Genomic DNA, 12,080 nt, shown 5'->3' on the forward strand with positions numbered 1-12,080 from the left:
TTCATCTTTTCTATTGAGCTATTTTATCTGTTATATTAGTGGTCTCTTACCATGATATAATCTCCTCCTTTGGAAGAACAAGTACTTAGTGCAAATTCCAAATTTATTTATTTAATTTCTTCCATTCTGCTTGCAAACCCAAAAGTTATTGAAAAAATGTACAGTAGGTATTTTGCTTTTCCTGGAGGCATAGGTACCAACATTTCTAAATGATTTGGGGTGCAAAATTACCCCTCCCTGGACACAAATGAAGAAGCCTGACCAATATTGAAGGATACTCGGTATCCACAGAACTGGCTCCAATGCAGACTATTCATAGGAGGCAACTTTTCAGTTTGAGTGGGGGTGCTGAACCCATTACAAGTTACTTCTCCTTGGACAAAGTGAAGATATTTGTTCAATAGTAGAGGTACTCAAGCCCTCACAGAGCTGGCACCTTTGCTTGGAGGGCTCACAAATCTGAGTTTGTAACTGAGGCCATGGAGGGTTAAATGTGTTGCCCAAGATCAGAGGGAGCTGCTGTGGGATTTAAACTGGGCTTTGCTGGTTCTCTAACTATTAGTCATGTCTAATGATCTTCCAAGCACATTACTTTCCAGCTGGACTAATATCTCCAAATGATCTTCATTTCTGTCAGGATATTGGTAGGATCTCTGTACTTCCACTTTCTAAACCGTAAGAGGGCAGCACAACATCACCAGATTGAGATCTGCCTTTAAAAAAAAAAAAAAAAATTCTTTCCAACCAAAGAGAAACTGGAAAGAATTTTACAAAAGGGGTCCAGGATATTATTTATTTAATTAGTTTTCTATCTCGTCCCCAAAGCTCAGAACGGATTACAGGTTAAACATACATAGTATACAGTTAACATGTTACAATTTACACTGGATTTGCCATAATTTCAGTACAAATTTATGATACAAATTTTTATCCTAACTAGACACATACTAGGGGTCTAATTCTAATACACTTCCCCCTCCGTATTCGCGGTGGTTAGGGGCAGAGCCAGCTTGCAAATATTAAAAAACGCAAATAATATTTGGGCTGATTCTGCCCTTAACCCCTGCTTCCCCTGACTATTTTAAGCCCTGAAAGCCCCCCGCCCTTAAGCCTTACCTGATGGTCTAGCGGGTTTTCAGGCAGGAGTAATTTTCCCATGCTCCTGCCCCGTGCAGATTGCTCACAGGAAATGGCTGCCTTGAGCTCCTGTAGTCTCTTGAGCCATTTCCTGTGAATGATCTGCATGGGGCAGGAGCGTGGAAAATTGTTCCTGCCCCGAAAACTCGCTAGACCACCAGGGAAGGCTTAATTGGGGGCTTACAGGGCTTAAAATAGTCTGAAAAAAGAAAAAGGAATTTTAGGTTTAAAATCGCGAATAAGTGAATCCGTAGATACGGAAACCACGAATACGGAGGTGGACGTGTATACCGTTTACCAGTTACAATTTACCCTAGTTATCCTTACAGTGCAAGTTTTCCAGTACAAGTTTTATCCTAATTGACACACAGACAGTTTACAAGTTGGATTTGCCATAGTTTCAGTACAAGATTTTACAATACAAGTTTTCCTTACATGACATATACTGAGTTCTGGTGCCAATTTACATTTCATTGTAATCCATCGGTCAAAGGTAGGGGGTTAGGTGAAGTGGTATGTTTTTATTGCTTTCCTAAAGTTAAGGAGTCTTTTAAGGGATCTGAACTGCAGGGGCAGTCGATTCCAATGGCTCGGTATGAACTGGGAGTAGGAACGTTGTTTGTCGGTTTACAGTTGAAGGGCATGACCAGGGGGGCGTTTTGAAGCATATTTCATCCTTGGAGCAGAGAGACCGGTTCGACACGTATGGAGGAAGCTTAGCCATCACGTGGCCCAGCGCCATGCCATGCAAGGATTTGAACGCTAGCATCAGGCCCTTGATGACACAACGTTTGGCTACGGGCAGTCAGTGAGCCAACGCTTGAGCCTGGGAGACAGAGTCACGGGCAAGGAGGTGTTTTAGAAGCCTCATCACCGTGTTTTGAACACACTGCAGATGTACATTCCTCGCCAATATATTGTTTGATGAAGGCTTCTATACCGCTACAAATGACAATTCAGAGCAGTTTACATGAGCTTCTGTAATGGTGTTACAATACATGAGTTTATGTAATGGTTGTATACAACAGTGTTTCAGTGATGTTATACACTCCTCTTAGATATACACACACACATAATACTAGTATCATTTCCTATATTCATTCTAAAATCTACATACGCACATAATATCAGTATCATGTATTATGTTCACCCTAGATTTACACATCTCTGATAATTCTAGTTATCCACACTTATCATATTCTCAGCATTATGGGTAACATCTTTTGTGTTCACCCTATTGTCTTCCTAGTGGAAAGTTGCTAGCTATTTCCTCTATTGTTGCTACTCCTCCTGGATATTTAATTATTAGTTAGTCTGTGAAAAGGGTGGTCATTATCCCTTTCTTGAATTTCCCAGTGTCCTTTTCTAGTTTTAGTTCCTTCAGTAGGGAGTTCCACCACATTGGTGCTATCACTGAGAACATTCTTGTCCTGACACGTTTGTATCTGATGTCTCTGAAGGACGGTATTTCCAGCAGGTATTCTTGGCTTGAGCGCAGGGCGTTTGCTGGTGTATGCCTATTTCTACTCTAGAAGCAAAATAATAATAATTTATTTTTCACATACCGCCATACCGCCATACTTAACGCACAACCCCTCCCCCTACTTTTAAAAAACCATGCTAGTGGCTGCCGCTGTAGTAACTGCCCTGAAGCTCATAGAGATTTAAAGGGCTTCGGGGCTTTTGCCATGTGGCAGCCACTAGCATGGCTTTTTAAAAGTAGGGGGAGGGGGTTGTGAGCTAAGTTCTATATGCTTTCCCTACTTGTTCAAGTTTTATTTTTATTGAAAAGCTTAAAACGTTAGAATGAATTTTCATTAATCGACTCATTGGTAAAATAACCATACTAAATTTTCCTAAATCTAACCAGACTTTTTGCTTCCCTTACCCAACCACACCTCTTGGAATTCCTATATTTTGAGTTGCTAAATATAGCTACATAGAGAACTTAGGTGGCTATATTTAACAGCTTTTCAGGGGAAAATGATCTAAAGCTTGGGTGTAGCCAGCTAACTCCCAAAGTTAGTTGGCTAGATCTTTTGGAAATTCTTTCCCTAAGGGTATATTAGTCTTTTATGTTATAGACATAGATAAACATCATTCAAAGAAATCAATCCTTTGAATACAAATCTAGAAGTTGTGTATTGTTTTTGCTGAAGCATCGAAGCAGAAAAGTGTGCTAGGCTTTGCACACTGGTTAGTTCAGCTTTTTGGGCATAATTTTGTGCATGCTCTTTATAAAAATGAGTTTTGCACTGTGGTGAAGTAGCATCAAAATTCACCATTTCCAGGTGGCTCACAGAAGCTATTGCTGCGGCCTACATTGAGAAGGGCCTGACAATACTGGGAGGAATTCAGATTTGCTCAACTAGAATGCAGGTAGCATCTTAGATGGCATATAAGTTGGTTCCTCCAGTGGACATTTCCAGGGCAAAAAGTGATTTCTTTCACTTCAGTCACCAAGCATTGTCATCTAAATATGAAGTCCAAGAGGGATTTGAGACTATAGTCTTGACGCAGCCTGATCTTCCTCCCATTCATATTAACACTGGTTGGCTACGTTCTGCTGTTCTGGACTGGTCTAGCAGGAGGAGAATGAAGGTGAAATATATACTTGCTACAAATTTCATTTCCTGGAATTCTGCCAGAGTGGTCAAGTTTATTATGGCTTGATAAACCGCTTTAATTACCAAAGTGGTTTACACCATACAGATTTATAAAAAAAATTGATTAAAAGTCAGGGGGAGAACAAACATACAACAGAAGGGAAATGTGTGAGGATACAATATTTAAAATAAAAGAAAAAGGTAACGGGAAAAACATCAGGGAAGCGGGGTTATCTAGAATGAACCTTTTATCTAGATCTCGTAAGCGTTTTAAAGAGAAAGGTTTTAAGGTAGGACTTAAAGTTATTTAGATTAGTTTCCTGTTGGAGCAACTACTGAATAAATGGTGTTATGTGTTGTATCACACAACAACTGTCGAACGGAAAATGTTGTGATGATTGTAGTGACCTTGTGGTTTCATATGGACTTAATAACCTGTCGATAAACAAGGGGGAATGATTGGGAAGTCAGAGGCTGCTAGGGATTGCAGGATCCCAAAAGAAGAGATTCTGTTTATGAGGGAGAATAGAAGCATTCATGGTGGAGTGGTCTGCCTGGGTGTGTTTTGGTTTTGATGGAAAGGGGACATAGATGAGTAGAATGGAATACCCTTCACCCTTCCCTTCTGGAATAGCTTGTGATAAGCAGGACTGATAGTGGCCTAGAGAGGGGAAACTGCTCTACAAACACATTAAAACCAGAAAGGAAACAAAGATGTTTATTGATATGATTTTAAGATTTTGTATTAGCTCTTGCAATAGAATACTGACTAACTAACCTAGCTGCAGGCAAAAACCAAAAAGAATTGACCCCAAGATATCCACAGAGAAGAAAATCCAGAGAAAACCAAAAAAACTCTGTGGAGTGATGATGTTCCTAAATGGACTTTATTTGAAAGAGTCAAAGTTCCAAAGTTACACCAAAATCATCCACATAAAATATTTTCATCCACATAAAAATAAATTCATCCACATAAAAATAGGTTATCCACATAAAAGCCTCAAAGGACCTAGTCCGCTAGGGATACAGGACCCAACACGGTCCGTGTTTCGACAAAAAGTCTTCTTCAGGGGTCCCTGGGGATCCTATAAAGGTGAATACGTGGGAAACAATTGTGTGGTGAACCGGAAGTGAGACACCTAGCTGCACCATTTGTTATATATATACTAAGGGTTTGAGCCTAGATAGGAGTTTTTCTCTGTCTCCATCTGCTGGTTGGAGATTTAACCTGTTTGTCAGGATTCCAGGAAAGGAAATTAACAGTAAGAACACATTTCAATTTTTTATAGCAAGTCACTTAACACTGCGAAAGCATACCACCATTTCCATGTAGAGGTGCTGATATTCCCATGTGGAAACTGCAGGAGACATTATATAAACAAAAGGATGCCACAAAGGGCAAAAGGAAACCCCTACGCCATATATCAAAAACCAGACCAGAAGTAGGGGTCAGACACAATGACTTTCAGTCAAAACAGTTTATTCAATTCAAAAGCCTGACGTAGAAGCCCTACTCAAGCAGAAAAAAATCAGAATGAGATCTGCTAAAACCCCTATTGAACAGCTACTCGCTTAGACTAATGAATGATGACTCCTGCTTCTGGTTTGGTTTTTGGGGCGGTTAAATACTCATGAGCTTCTTAGCATTTAGCATGCATTCATTCCATTAGCATGTACTAAACTTACTAAAAGGTCCCTCTAGGGTTCCTAATTAGTGAAGAGGTGGATGAAGAGATTTGTGAGTGAGAGGTACTCAGGTGGGTGTGCAGAGGTTAGTGGATAGCTGAGATAGAGGGAAGGCAGAAAGGGCTCCTGAATTTTCTGAAACTCATTGGTTAGATTTAAAAAGTAGGTTTTACCTTCTACCTCTATCTATTGAAGTTCAAAACAATAGTAAAATTAGGGACTTTACTATAGTCATTAATACACTTTCTAATATAAAGAATTACATTAAGTCTACTGCGCACTTTTACAGATTTTTTAGTGGCGTTCTTTTTTTAACCCCTTGATGCCTTTGCATAGTATTTGCTTTACTGCATTCTGAATTCATCTTTCTACATGAGTTAAAATATGTCTACTATATTTCAATGCACATTTTTACTCATGTTTATTACATTGGCTTCTTTATGTCCTATAGCCATACCCTTTCCTTCCTGCCATATGAGGTGAAAACTCTTAAAATGGTTTCTCCATGAAGGAACTCCATGAAGGTTAAAGGGTATAGAGAAAGGGTATAGAGAAAGGGTGATTGGGGGGCTTACGATGCCAAAGATGGGGTAAGTATTACATTTTTGAAAACAGCCAGGTTTTCAGATGTTTGCGGAAGAGTTGGAGAGAGCTCAGGGTCCGGACGAGGGAGGTAAGGTTGTTCCAGAGCTCGGTGAGTCTGAAGGGGAGGGAGGTCCCTAGTTTTCCTGTGTGGGAAATGCCTTTTAATGAAGGAAAGGATAATTTAAGTTTGTGAGTGGGTCTGGTGGTATTAAGATTTAAGGAGTTCCAGGAGAGTGGGATGAAGGGAAGGAGGATGCCATGGAGGATTTTGAAAAGTTAGACAGGCGCATTTAAAGTGGACCCTGGCGATAATCGGAAGCCAGTGGAGCTTGGACAGGAGCGGTGAGACATGGTCGAATTTACTTTTTGCGAAGATGAGCTTGGCCACGGCATTCTGGATCCGCTGAAGTCTATGAAGGCTTTTCTTGGTAAGGCTTAGGTAGATTGAGTTGCAGTAGTCCAATCTGGACAGGATGATAGATTGGACGAGAACAGTAAAGTGATTTTGATGGATAGTGATTCCTCTGGAGCAGACTACTCCATCCACTGGTCTATTCTGTTGGCCGTATTCTAATATGTTATAGGCACACTTAGACATTTTCCACTTGCCTGCCCTGTGTCTCAGGGTTAGTTCCATCTCTTACATTTTCTGGAAATAATCTTCTCACAGTCCTTTTGCCCATGTTTAGAGGTGGTGGCCACAGATGCCCCTTCGTTCCCCAGACAAATAACATCCCAGCCATCAGCTGATTTTATAGAGAGCTCCTTTCTATGTTCCGAAGTAGTTGCATAGCTTTTCCCTAAGATGAACTTTCTCGAAATGAAAGAATTTCTGAATAGCTGTACTTAAAACATGAAATAAAGATCATATAGTAGCTGACTGTTTTTGCAGCTTTTAATTGAATAAATAAATAAATACATGTGCTATAACAAGTTAAAAGAGAGAGGTTTGCTGGATGCAGACCGGAGGGAATGCTTGGAAATGTACAAAAGGAACTTTGTTAAGAAGAGAGAGGGGGGTTTGTGTCATACAGTCTGCGGCCATCTCTTACACTCAATGGCTTCTTGTTAGCGACCAACTTTCTCTTTTTCGTGGCTTAGGAATCTTACCTGGAGTACCACTGACACCAGGGAGACCAGCTGTACTCCGTGAAACTTATTTGATTTTTTTTTTTTGGTGCATAAGTCATTGTCTTGTAGGCAGGATGTATCTGCCAGCCTTGAGATTTTTGTGTTGAGCCCAGACATATTCTGTGGAAGTAAAACTTAGTTTGGGAGTGGATTATTGCAATTTTCCATGGAGTGAGTCCTCTGGACTCCCCCATCCTGCCCACAGAACTGAACTGATTGCTCACTACTAGCTCTCTAGAAGTGTAGTAGCCTTAGTCATCTTCCTTCTCTTCTCTTGGTAGGAGGAGAGCAGCACTTCTCACCGGTGTGTCTTCTTCACTGGCTTCCGTTTGATGTCTGAATGCGTGGAGCCCGTTCATCTTGCATGTTCAGACATCAGCTTGAAGCCAGCAGCATAAGACGCACACAAGGAGGGACTGGGCGTGAAGATCAGGTAAAATTTGGTTCCTATGCCATGGCATTGACCAAACTCAGAAATGTGCCACAATATCAAAAAAGGCTGAGAAGCACTGCTGCGGAGAGATGGTCTCCAAGCCACCAGGCACATGCTGAGGCAGTCCAAGTCCTGCATCTGCCAATATAAAATGCACTTCCAGAAACACTAATTTGAATGTTTCTAATAACTTAGAGCTAATTGGCACAAGGGACAGACTGATCTTATCCTACTGGTATCCTATTACATTACATTGAGATGCAATGCTGCTTTTCTCAAAGAAATCAGAACTACAAGCCTATAGAGGCAGTAGGAGCGGAACCAAAACTAAATTAGTTTGTCCCTTCTGATATCGAATTGTTGGCAGCCCTCTGTGGCTGGGGATTGTGGTCTGCACCGAGAATGGAAAATGAAGAGAAACAGTTTAAAAAGAACTTAAAAACACTGCCTTTTCCTGGTTGACGATGACTTACGAGAATTGTGGGGCGCTGGATTTTTATGTTTCGAAGGATGTGTTAACAATCTTATGGAAGCTGCTTTGAACAAATTTTGGTGTTGTTTAGGTGCTATATAAGTATTTTAATAAAGAGAAAAGCTAGGGCGTGGTAGAGGAGAGGAAAATATCTTTGTAGCCCCTCTAAGTTATTTTTTTACATGGCTTCTAGTTATGGAAATGTAGTCTTGGTGAATTTTTCTCTAGACCCGTGACAGTAAAACTGACTCTACCCACCTAGGGAATTAGAAACGACTGATAGTTATAGTTTTAAATTTAGTCATATTTAGTCACCACCTCCTCACAAAAACACTACTATAAAGGTGTAAATATAATAATTAGACTACAGCAAACAATAATCGAGCCTCTGTATTATAGGCCAACTGGAGATTTGATTGTTGTAGTTGTCCAGGTCTTGCCATATCTGAATAAGTGGAACCAACGTTTCAGCCATCGTGCTGTGGCTTTCTTCAGGGTATACTGTGAGGTCTGTAGTTTGTCTTTATATATAGTGGGTCCTCAGACCTGAGGCGGGAAAGTCCATAGGTCACAAATTTGAATTTTGGCAGGGAAGAGACTGAAAATTAATTGGGACAGTTCTTTTTTTTTTAATTCTTTATTCATTTCTTAATCTTACAACAAGTGTACAAATAATAAAACATTTAAAATTAAATACATCACTTGAATTTCTTTCTAGTATAACATCAAATAAATAAATTTATTCTCTTCCCACATTATAGAAAAAACAACTTTTTCCTAAAATATCGGGAAAAAGGTTGTTTTTAAAAAAATTCTTTATTAATTTTTATCCTTTCATCAAGTGTAAAACAATCATAAAAACAACAATTAAAAAAAAAAGTTAAGTTTACTCTATAATGGAGGGTTCCAACCCCCACCCAACGGCAGCGCGAAGAGTATGAAGTAAACTGGGGGGGTTCCCCACTCACACCCCGCATCGGAGCTCTTGAAAAGTCACTTTTTAGGCGGCGCATTGCCGAAGTCCCGCGCGCGAATGACTATGAACCCCTAAGACAGTCATAGAATGTGAAATTTTCCATGTTCAGGGATTGTGCACAAAAGTCCTTTGGCCTTCTGTCTTTGTGGTATAAGGCTAAGGGTGTATTTGAACTCGAGTTCTGTGGCAGCCTTCCATGTTTAATGCCTGTCCCTGCTATGCTGACGACCGTTGCCTGGAATGTTATGCTGGTGGTGAGACGGAATTAGGCTCTGAGGGAGTGTGGAATTCCTACCCACAAAGGCTGCTCCTCTAATGAACTGAAAGGCATTTCTGTTTATATTTTCTTTCCTTCAGAAGGAAGGAGAAAGAATATGTGTGCTTGTGAAGAAGATGGGGAGATGAGGGTGGGTGGGAGCAAGGAAAATAGATGCCAGAGTAAATAGAGGTGGACCTTTGGCTGCTAGGACTTCTATACAAGAATCTTCTGTTTGCCATGCATTAGACCCTATAGGGAGGCATAGAACAGGGAGCAGGAAAATGTGTATGTGGGCCGCCTTGAGGAACCTTACGACCTGAGGAGGATGAGTTTCAAAGTGATTTCCGCAGGTAAACAGTCTATTACTAGCATTAATCAGCGGTTTGGAAATTATCGTCCCATGATGTGGCAAAAGCATGCATAATGCGCTATAATGCAGTTATAGTGACAGGAGGCATTCCTGGGGATATAATTAGGTTGGGGGGGGGCTAGAATACACATTGATTTTCAGATCTACACATATACCTTTTACAGCAAAGATCTACCCACAGAATAAGCAAATGCATTTATATCAAAAAAGATATTTAAAAAATGGTATAAAGCAGCATGTGGACAAGACATTCAAGTGCCGATTTTCAAAGCTGATTTTCTGGACGGTTAAAATGCATATGAGCTCTTTGTCCCAATATGGACAGTTTGAAAATTGACCCCTCCCTTCTCCCAAGTAATTTAAGGAAAGAGCCAGAATCAGAGAAAAACTTGAACAGTGATTCCCTGAGGAGACATAGGAACCAACGTTTTAGAATGATTGGGGGTTACTCTTTCATGATCTATTTATTTATTTCTAAAAATTTTTAACCGCCTATAACTAAGCGGTTTACAATTTAAAACTTTCACAATGGTTCAGAGGATAACATATATAACAATACTTTCAATACAATAATTCAAAAGACAATAAATTGTAGTTTAGAAGCGGGGACTTTAGATCATTTAATTTTTTTTCTGTCCCTATATAAATGCCTTTTGGAAGTTAATTTGGTCCCAAATTAATTCATTGTTAGAAAATCATGTTGCCCTTTCCTATGATACTATTTTATTTGGTACATCTATGAGATTTAAGAGTCCAATTTCAGCAAATAATAATAAACTTTTATTAATATTGACCGGGGTTGCCATTCAACATATTACTGGAAATTGGAAGGATTATACTAAACTTAATTACACCTTTTGGTGGAATTCAGTTTGTCATATTTATAAAATGGAGAGAGTACTTGCTATACAGCAAGGAAATTATCATAATTTTAAAAAGATTTGGGGGCCATTGATTACATATTCTAATGATTTAGACACCTTAAACACATTGTTATTATATAAGATATAGGTAGGGTGGGATTGGGATATATGATGTTTGTTAATTGGTTTATTATTAATGGATGGGGTGGGTGGGGAGGGATTCTTTTATACTTTAATGATTATAAGTAAGAATGACAAGTGATTTGTAAAAGGTTTTTTTTTGATTGAATATTATACACTTGTTGTAAGATATGAAAATGAATAAAGATTTAAAAAAAAAAATAATTCAGAAGACAACAAACAACAATACTTTCAATACGCTCCTTTTACTAAGCTGCGTTAGGGCATTAACGCGTGGAATAGCACACGCTACAATGCCCCGCGCGCTAGACACTAACGCCAGCATTGAGCTGGCGTTAGTTCTAGCCACGTAGGCGGGATTAGCGCACGCTAATCTGCTGCGTGCGCTAAAAACGCTAGCGGACCTTAGTAAAAGGAGCCCTACGTTTAGCTCACTAAAAATTGCAAAAAACCTGCGATAAATTCCATCTCATCAGTTCTCAATAAATCTATGACACAGGCCATAATAAGATTCCTCTTTAGGTATCTCCCTTCAGCATAACTTCAAAGGAAAGCCTCTACATATAATTGTGATTTTAACATTTTCTTAAACTGTGAATGATCTAAACAGGTCCTCAGAATGCCAGGGAGGAGATTCCATAATTTTACTCCTGCCACAGATATTTACTTCCAGTAATATTCGCCCCAACTCATAGAGCAGGTCATACACTTGACATGATCTTGGTACCAACATCTGTAGCGCCTACCTTTTCATTGATTTCAAATAATACTATGCCTCGATCGGACCACGCTCTACTCGTTCTTTCTCACCACTGGTCACCAAGGACTTCCTCTTCAGGCCCCAAACAAATCAGTTTCCGTGATTGCTCAAAATTAGACGCCTCTACCATTTCCTCCTCAGCACTCAGACATTTTGGCGAGAAAAACATCCAAGTGCCAACTTAGGCATTTTGGGGGACATTTTTGTGTTTTGATTATGGCCCTAATAGTCTGTCAGTGTTGAGGAGTAGTGGCTCGTGGCCAGTAGGGGGTGATGTCTATGGTACGGTAATGGAATGGACGTCAAGACATGATGGTGCAGTATTTTGCGGAATTTTCCTACAAAAAGGCCTGTTTTTCGTATGATTCTGGGTAATTCTAGTTAATACAAGCATATGTGTTAGTTAAGGCCACACACATTCAGTTTGAAATAGATAGGTTGATTTTTCCAATTTTTCCTATCTATCGTACTCTCAAAATATGTTATTGTAAAATAGTTTTGCTAAAAGAGTAGACAAAGATGTATTCATAATAGTTTCATATGATGAGAGAGTATAGAATCTAATGCTTCGAGAGTAGTCCAATTATGGCTACCTCCTAGCCCTCATCTCAGTTTTGCTAATCGCCCAGACCCTCAGAAATGCCACCAAGATACTCAAATA

At 39.7% G+C, this 12,080-nt stretch overlaps 1 protein-coding gene across 1 annotated transcript in view; it reads left to right on the forward strand.

Moving 5' to 3' along the window:
- The first annotated feature begins 9,478 nt into the window (after nt 1-9,478).
- The window catches only part of LOC117350610 (diacylglycerol O-acyltransferase 1-like), a 38,396-nt gene continuing 35,794 nt past the window's right edge, over nt 9,479-12,080 (forward strand). The window contains exon 1 of the mRNA XM_033925003.1: nt 9,479-9,635. The gene's annotated coding sequence lies outside the window, so the exon portion shown is untranslated. The remainder of the gene's footprint in view (nt 9,636-12,080) is intronic.

The sequence above is a fragment of the Geotrypetes seraphini genome, chromosome 16, assembly GCF_902459505.1.
Source record: "Geotrypetes seraphini chromosome 16, aGeoSer1.1, whole genome shotgun sequence".
NCBI lineage: Eukaryota > Metazoa > Chordata > Amphibia > Gymnophiona > Dermophiidae > Geotrypetes > Geotrypetes seraphini.